The 6047-nt window shown below is 37.9% G+C and overlaps 1 non-coding gene across 1 annotated transcript; it reads left to right on the top strand.

Moving 5' to 3' along the window:
• Positions 1-5444: 5444 nt before the first annotated feature.
• Positions 5445-5551, top strand: LOC122065800. The gene has a single exon (XR_006136106.1). It is a non-coding gene; the product is annotated as a small nucleolar RNA R71 (small nucleolar RNA).
• The last annotated feature ends 496 nt before the right edge of the window (positions 5552-6047 follow it).

Raw genomic sequence — 6047 nt, 5'->3', positions numbered from 1 at the left:
GAATTTCGATTAAGGCAGCACGCTTCCTGAGGCGCAATGCCCTGTCTAGTTCTAAGGGAATCAATTCTTATTCTTCTTTATACCACATTTCACATTTCATTTAAAATTATGCATTTGTCAACTCATACCAAATTAAAAAGAATGTCTCAACTCCAAATCAAAAGTACAAGGAACCCATAGACTTACATATGGTCCAATATCATAAAATAGGGATCTCTTATTTTTCAGAAGAAAGTCTCATCTTAAGACACATGCTTATTTCTTTCTTCTCAATAGGGTTTTATACGTTCAAAATGGGTACCTTAGTCAAAACTTTTATTTTCATACATCAAGCAACCAAATGGTATGATCATTAACCAAAAGCCAAAGTAGGACTTCATGTTTTAGCAAGCTAAAAAAAAATAAAAAGAAAAACAAATAAAACAAAGTGGAAAAAGCAGAAACTGGTTTTCCTCCCCCACACTTAAATCATGCAGTATCCTCAATGCATGGAAATAATTAAAAACGAAGACAATGCAATGGGGTCATATCTAATTAAAAGTTAATCATCAGTGTAAAGAGGTTCATAGAGATCCATGACCTCTTCACTACCAGTATTAGGAAACTCAAGGAATGGTTTCAAACGCTGACCATTAACCTTCGAAATTATCCCTGTTCCTTGATTCAAAATCTCCACAGCCCCATTGGGATATACATTATGGACAATAAACGGGTCATCCCATCGGGATCTAAGCTTACCAGGAAAAAGATGCAATCAAGAGTTGTACAATAAGACCTTATCACCAATTGCAAAAGATTTACGCAGAATGTACTTATCATGAAAAGATTTGGTCTTTTCCTTGTAAATCTAAGAACTTTCATAGGCTTCATTCCTAAGTTCCTCCAATTCAGATAGTTGGAGCCTATGATGAATTCCCGCATCAGACAAATCAAAGTTGAGCTTCTTAATGGCCCAAAAGGCCTTATGCTCCAACTCAACTGGTAAGTGATAAGCTTTCCTATACACCAAATGGTAGGGAGACTGACCAAGATCGATCTTGAATGCAGTCTGATGGGCCCACAAGGCATCAATGAGCCTAAGGGACCAATCCTTACAGTTGGGATTTACAGTTTTCTTCAAGATTTGTTTGATCTGCCTATTAGACACCTCCACTTGGCCACTAGTTTGGGGGTGATAAGGGGTAGATAACTTATGGGTGATCCCATACTTTTTCATTAAGGCCTCAAAAGGCCGATTACAAAAATGAGTACCCCTATCACTAATTATTGCATGTGGTCACCAAAGCGAAAAAAAATGTTCTCTTTGAGAAACTTGACCACTACTTTGTAGTCATTAGATTTACAAGGTATGGCCTCTATCTAGTTAGAAACATAATCAACGGCTAAAAGTATGTACAAATTCTCAAAGGAATTAGGGAATGGTCCTACAAAATCGATGCCCCATACATCAAAGATCTCAACTACCAAAATAGGGTTGAGGGGCATCATGCTCCTCTTATTGATACGACCAAAAGACTGGCAGGTGGGATAAGCCTTACAAAAATCAAAAGCATCTTTAAAAAGAGTGGACTAATAAAATCCGCATTGGAGAACATTTGTGATAGTCTTCTTAGGTCCAAAGTGTCCACCACATGCATGGTTATGACAAAAAGAGAGAATAGAATATTGCTCATGATCAGGAACACATCATCGGATAATCTGATCCGGACATATCTTAAACAAATAAGGATCATCCCAAAAAAAGTGTTTAACTTGAGAATGAAACCTATACTTATCTTGGGTGGATCAGTGATCCGGAGTCACACTTGAAACTAAGAAGTTGACAATGTCAACAAACCATGGTTCATTGGACACTGCAAATAACTGTTCATCTGAAAAGTTCTCGTTGACAAGAGAATCGATAGTCAAGGAATTGGGAAGCCGGGATAAATGGTCTACAACTAGGTTTTCAACTCCTTTTTTATCCCTAATTTCTAAATCAAACTCTTGCAAAAGTAAAACCCACCTAATGAGATGGGCTTTGGCATCCTTCTTATGAACTAAGTATCTAAGAGCAGAATGATCAGTATACACCACCACATATGAACCAACTAAGGCTGAAACTTTTCTAATGCAAACACAACCGCTAAAAATTCTTTTTCAGTGATTGTATAATTGAGTTGCGCATCATTTAAGGTCCTACTAGCATAATAAATGACAGTGGGAAACTTATTAATCATTTGACTCAAAATCGCTCCTATGGCAAAATCTGAAGCATCACACATCAGTTCAAAAGGTTCAGTCCAAACAGGTGGTTAAACAATGGGTGCATTGGTCAACTCCTTCTTAAGTTGTTTGAAGGATTCTAGGCACTCTTTAGAAAATTCAAAAGTTTGATCTTTGGCAAATAATGAAATGAGAGGTCGTGCTAACTGACTAAAGTTCTTAATAAACCTTCTGTAGAAGCCCGCATGCCCTAGAAAAGATCGGACGTCCTTAATAGATTGAGGAGGTGGTAAATTATCAATTAAATCCACTTTGGCTCTATCTACCTTAATTCCCTCCTTGGATATTACATGGCCTAAAACAATACCAGATTTAATCAGAAAATGGCATTTCTCCCAATTCAAAATCAAATTCTTAGATATACACCTTTTCACAACTAGAGAGAGATGATGAAGACATTCAGAATAGGAATTCCCATGAATTGAAAAGTCATCCATAAATACTTCTAAGAATTTTTCGACCATGTCAGAAAATATGCTCATCATGCATCGTTGGAACATAGCAGGGGCATTGCAAAGCCCAAAGGGCATACGCCTGTAAGCAAATGTTCCATATGGGCATGTAAAAGTTATCTTATGTTGGTCCTCTAAAGCAATTGGGATCTGGTTATAGCCGAAATATCCATCAAGAAAACAATAGTATTCATGTCCAGCTAACCTCTCTAACATCTGGTCAATGAATGGCAATGGGAAGTGGTCCTTCCAGGTTACCACATTAAGTTTCCTGTAGTCTATGCACACTCTTCAACCAGATTGGACACGGGTTGGAATTAGTTCATTATTGGCATTGGGAACTACAGTCACACTAAACTTCTTAGGCACTACGTGAACTGGGCTTACCCATTGGCTATCAGAAATAGGATAAATTATTCCATGATTCAAGCACTTTAGGATCTCTTTCTTAATAGCTTCCATCATCACTGGGTTAGCTCTTCTTTGGGATTCCGTGGATGGTTTGGAATCCTCTATAAGATGTATATGATGTTACACAATAGAAGAGCTTATACACTTGATATCAGTCATGGTCCAACCTAGGGCTTCCTTATTATCTTTTAACATTTTAAGTAACTCCTTTTCCTGACTAGAAGTCAAATTTGAATAAATTATTACAAGAAGAGTTTGGTCATGCCCTAGGAAAGCATACCTCAAATTAGATGGCAACTCCTTAAGATCTAGCTTAGGGGGCTCAACTATGAAAGGTTTGAGAATGAAATTGGAAAGGGGTCCTAAGGGCTCCACATGTGTGTGAAGACTCAAGATTTTAAAAAAGAAATTTTCACTATCATCATCCAACTCATCCATACACTCTTGAAATTTTGAATTAAAATTAATATGAAAGTTGGTAATTAAATCATTAGAAAAATTCAGAAAATCCTGAATCATATTAATCTCTTCTTCCATATATGGTTGTTTGCCTATCCTAAACATGTTAAACTCAACAGTTTGGTTACCAAAAGATAATCTTAGGAAATCATTCCGGCAGTTGATTAATGCATTACTGGTAGCCAAAAATGGTATTCCTAGAATTATTGGGATCTCATCCTTGGTTGAGAAGGGCTTGGCATCTAACATAATGAAATCAACAGGAAAAATAAATTCCCCCACCTTTAGTAAGACATCCTCAACCATCCCTTTAGGAATTTTAATAGACCTATCTGTCAACTGAAGAGTAGTTCCAGTGGCTTTCAATTCTCCCAATCCAAGTTACTTGTACACATGGTAAGGTAAAAGATTCACACTTGTGCCAAGGTCAAGGCATGCTTAATGTAGGTGTTGCCTATGATACAAGATATGGTAGGGCTCCCTGGATACTTATACTTGGCTCCTATAGGTTGAGTAATTATGGAACTAATGTTACCTGCCAAGAACGCCTTTTTAGGCACACTAGTGATACGTTTGTGAGTACACAAATCTTTCAGTACCTTTGCATAGGTGAAGATCTGGGATATGGCATCCAAAAGAGGGATGTTCACTTCTACTTTTTTGAAGACTTTTAAAATTTTATCCATGGAAGCAGTCTTCCTTTTGTTTACCAAGCGATTAGGAAATGGGACAGGATGAACATAAGGATTGTTAGGGATTTGCCCATGTTCAGAAGAATCATTTTTGGTTTCCTCAACCAAATCATCTTTAGTTTTAGAAAAATCTTTAGGTTTATCAGACGAACCTGAAACAAGAGGCACATTTGTGTCCTCAACTGAAGGAGAGTTAGCAGGAGTAATAGACGAGGAAGATTTAGGAACGCTCTATTGGTACTCTCTACCACTCCTAAGGGTATAAACAACATTACATTGGTTAGAGAGCCCTTGTTGGGTCTGACCTTATACTATATTCAGTGGTACATTAGTTGATGTTTGTGAACTAACAGGCTGATGATGCCTAGGGTTAGGCTCTGGTTGACTGGGTAAAGTTCCTTTCTCTCTCTCATGCATAATTGAGACCACTTGAGTGAGTTCTCTCGTAAGATTTTGATGGCTTGTCATGAGGAGGGTCATATTTTTTTTCGAGTCACTTATTCTACTTGCCTCTCTAGTGTTAGTAAACCCAGGGGGTTGCTGATAAGATGATAGGAGAGGGGCCCTAGGAAAACTAGCCTGGGGTCTTGCATTTGACCTAGGAAAAGTATTTTAGAAAAAAGATTGTTGTGCAAAGGGAGGCTTTTGGAGTCCAGGTTGACCTTGATTATGGAAATTGGAAGGCCCTGCTTGGTTGCCCTGATTCTAAGAGAAATGTAGGTGATTTCTCCATCCTGGATTGTAGGTATTACTATATGGATTATTCTGGTATAAGGCATTAACACTATCATTAGAAGTGCCCCCAGAGGTGTTGGGACATTCTTCTATGAGATGTCCAGGGGACTGACACCAAGCACAAATCTTAACCAAATTGACTGATGATGGCTCTCTAGGAACAATAGCCTCAATTCTCTTGATTAGGCTATCCAAATAGGCTTCCTTGGCTACTATCCCATCCACAAAATATCATTTTCCTCCTATGGTTCTTTCACTCTCTTGGGTTGATTCCCACTCACAGGTTTTGTCAGCTAAGTCAAGTAAGAATTCCCATGCCTTTTCTTCATCTGTAAAGGATGTGAATCCCTCAAGGCACATAGACTCTATCATTTGTTTAGTTGGGTAATCAATACCCTCATAAATTATTTGACATAAATGCCATATGTCTAGGCCATGGTGAGGGCATTCTTACAGTAGATCCTTGAATCTTTCCAAAAGTTTGGAAAATGACTCATTAGAATTTTGCCTAAACTGAAGGATATCACTTCTAAGCTTATTGGTCTTGTGAGTTGGAAAAACTTCTTAAGGAAGACAACTGTGAACTGTTCCCATGAGGTTATGGAATTTGTGGGTAACCTATACAACCACTTCTTAGCTTGGTTTTTCAATGCAAAAGTGATAAACCTAAGCTTAACAGCATCATTAGAAGCTGTTGGATCTTAATTAGAATGCATAACTCTTCAAATTCCCTTAGAAATAGGTATACATCCTCAGAGGTCAACCCATGGAAGTAGAGCAACATAGTGATGTATTGAGATTTGAGTTCAAAATTATTGCCTTGGGCTTGTGGTAGAACTATGCAGGAAGGTTGGGCTGTTCTAGTAAGGTAGAACCTATCTTTCAGAGATTTAGGTGAAGGGTTTTGCTGTTGGTCTCCCATATTGAAGGGTTTTAAAGAGAGCAAACGTATAGAGTCACTACTTGTTGGATCTCTTCTTTCTAACCGATTCTTAGTATTACGTACCCACTTAGCACTCATGCAACAGAAAAC

This window comes from Macadamia integrifolia, unplaced genomic scaffold, assembly GCF_013358625.1.
Source record: "Macadamia integrifolia cultivar HAES 741 unplaced genomic scaffold, SCU_Mint_v3 scaffold212, whole genome shotgun sequence".
Classification (NCBI taxonomy): domain Eukaryota; kingdom Viridiplantae; phylum Streptophyta; class Magnoliopsida; order Proteales; family Proteaceae; genus Macadamia; species Macadamia integrifolia.
This window is presented reverse-complemented; position numbering and strand designations above follow the sequence as displayed.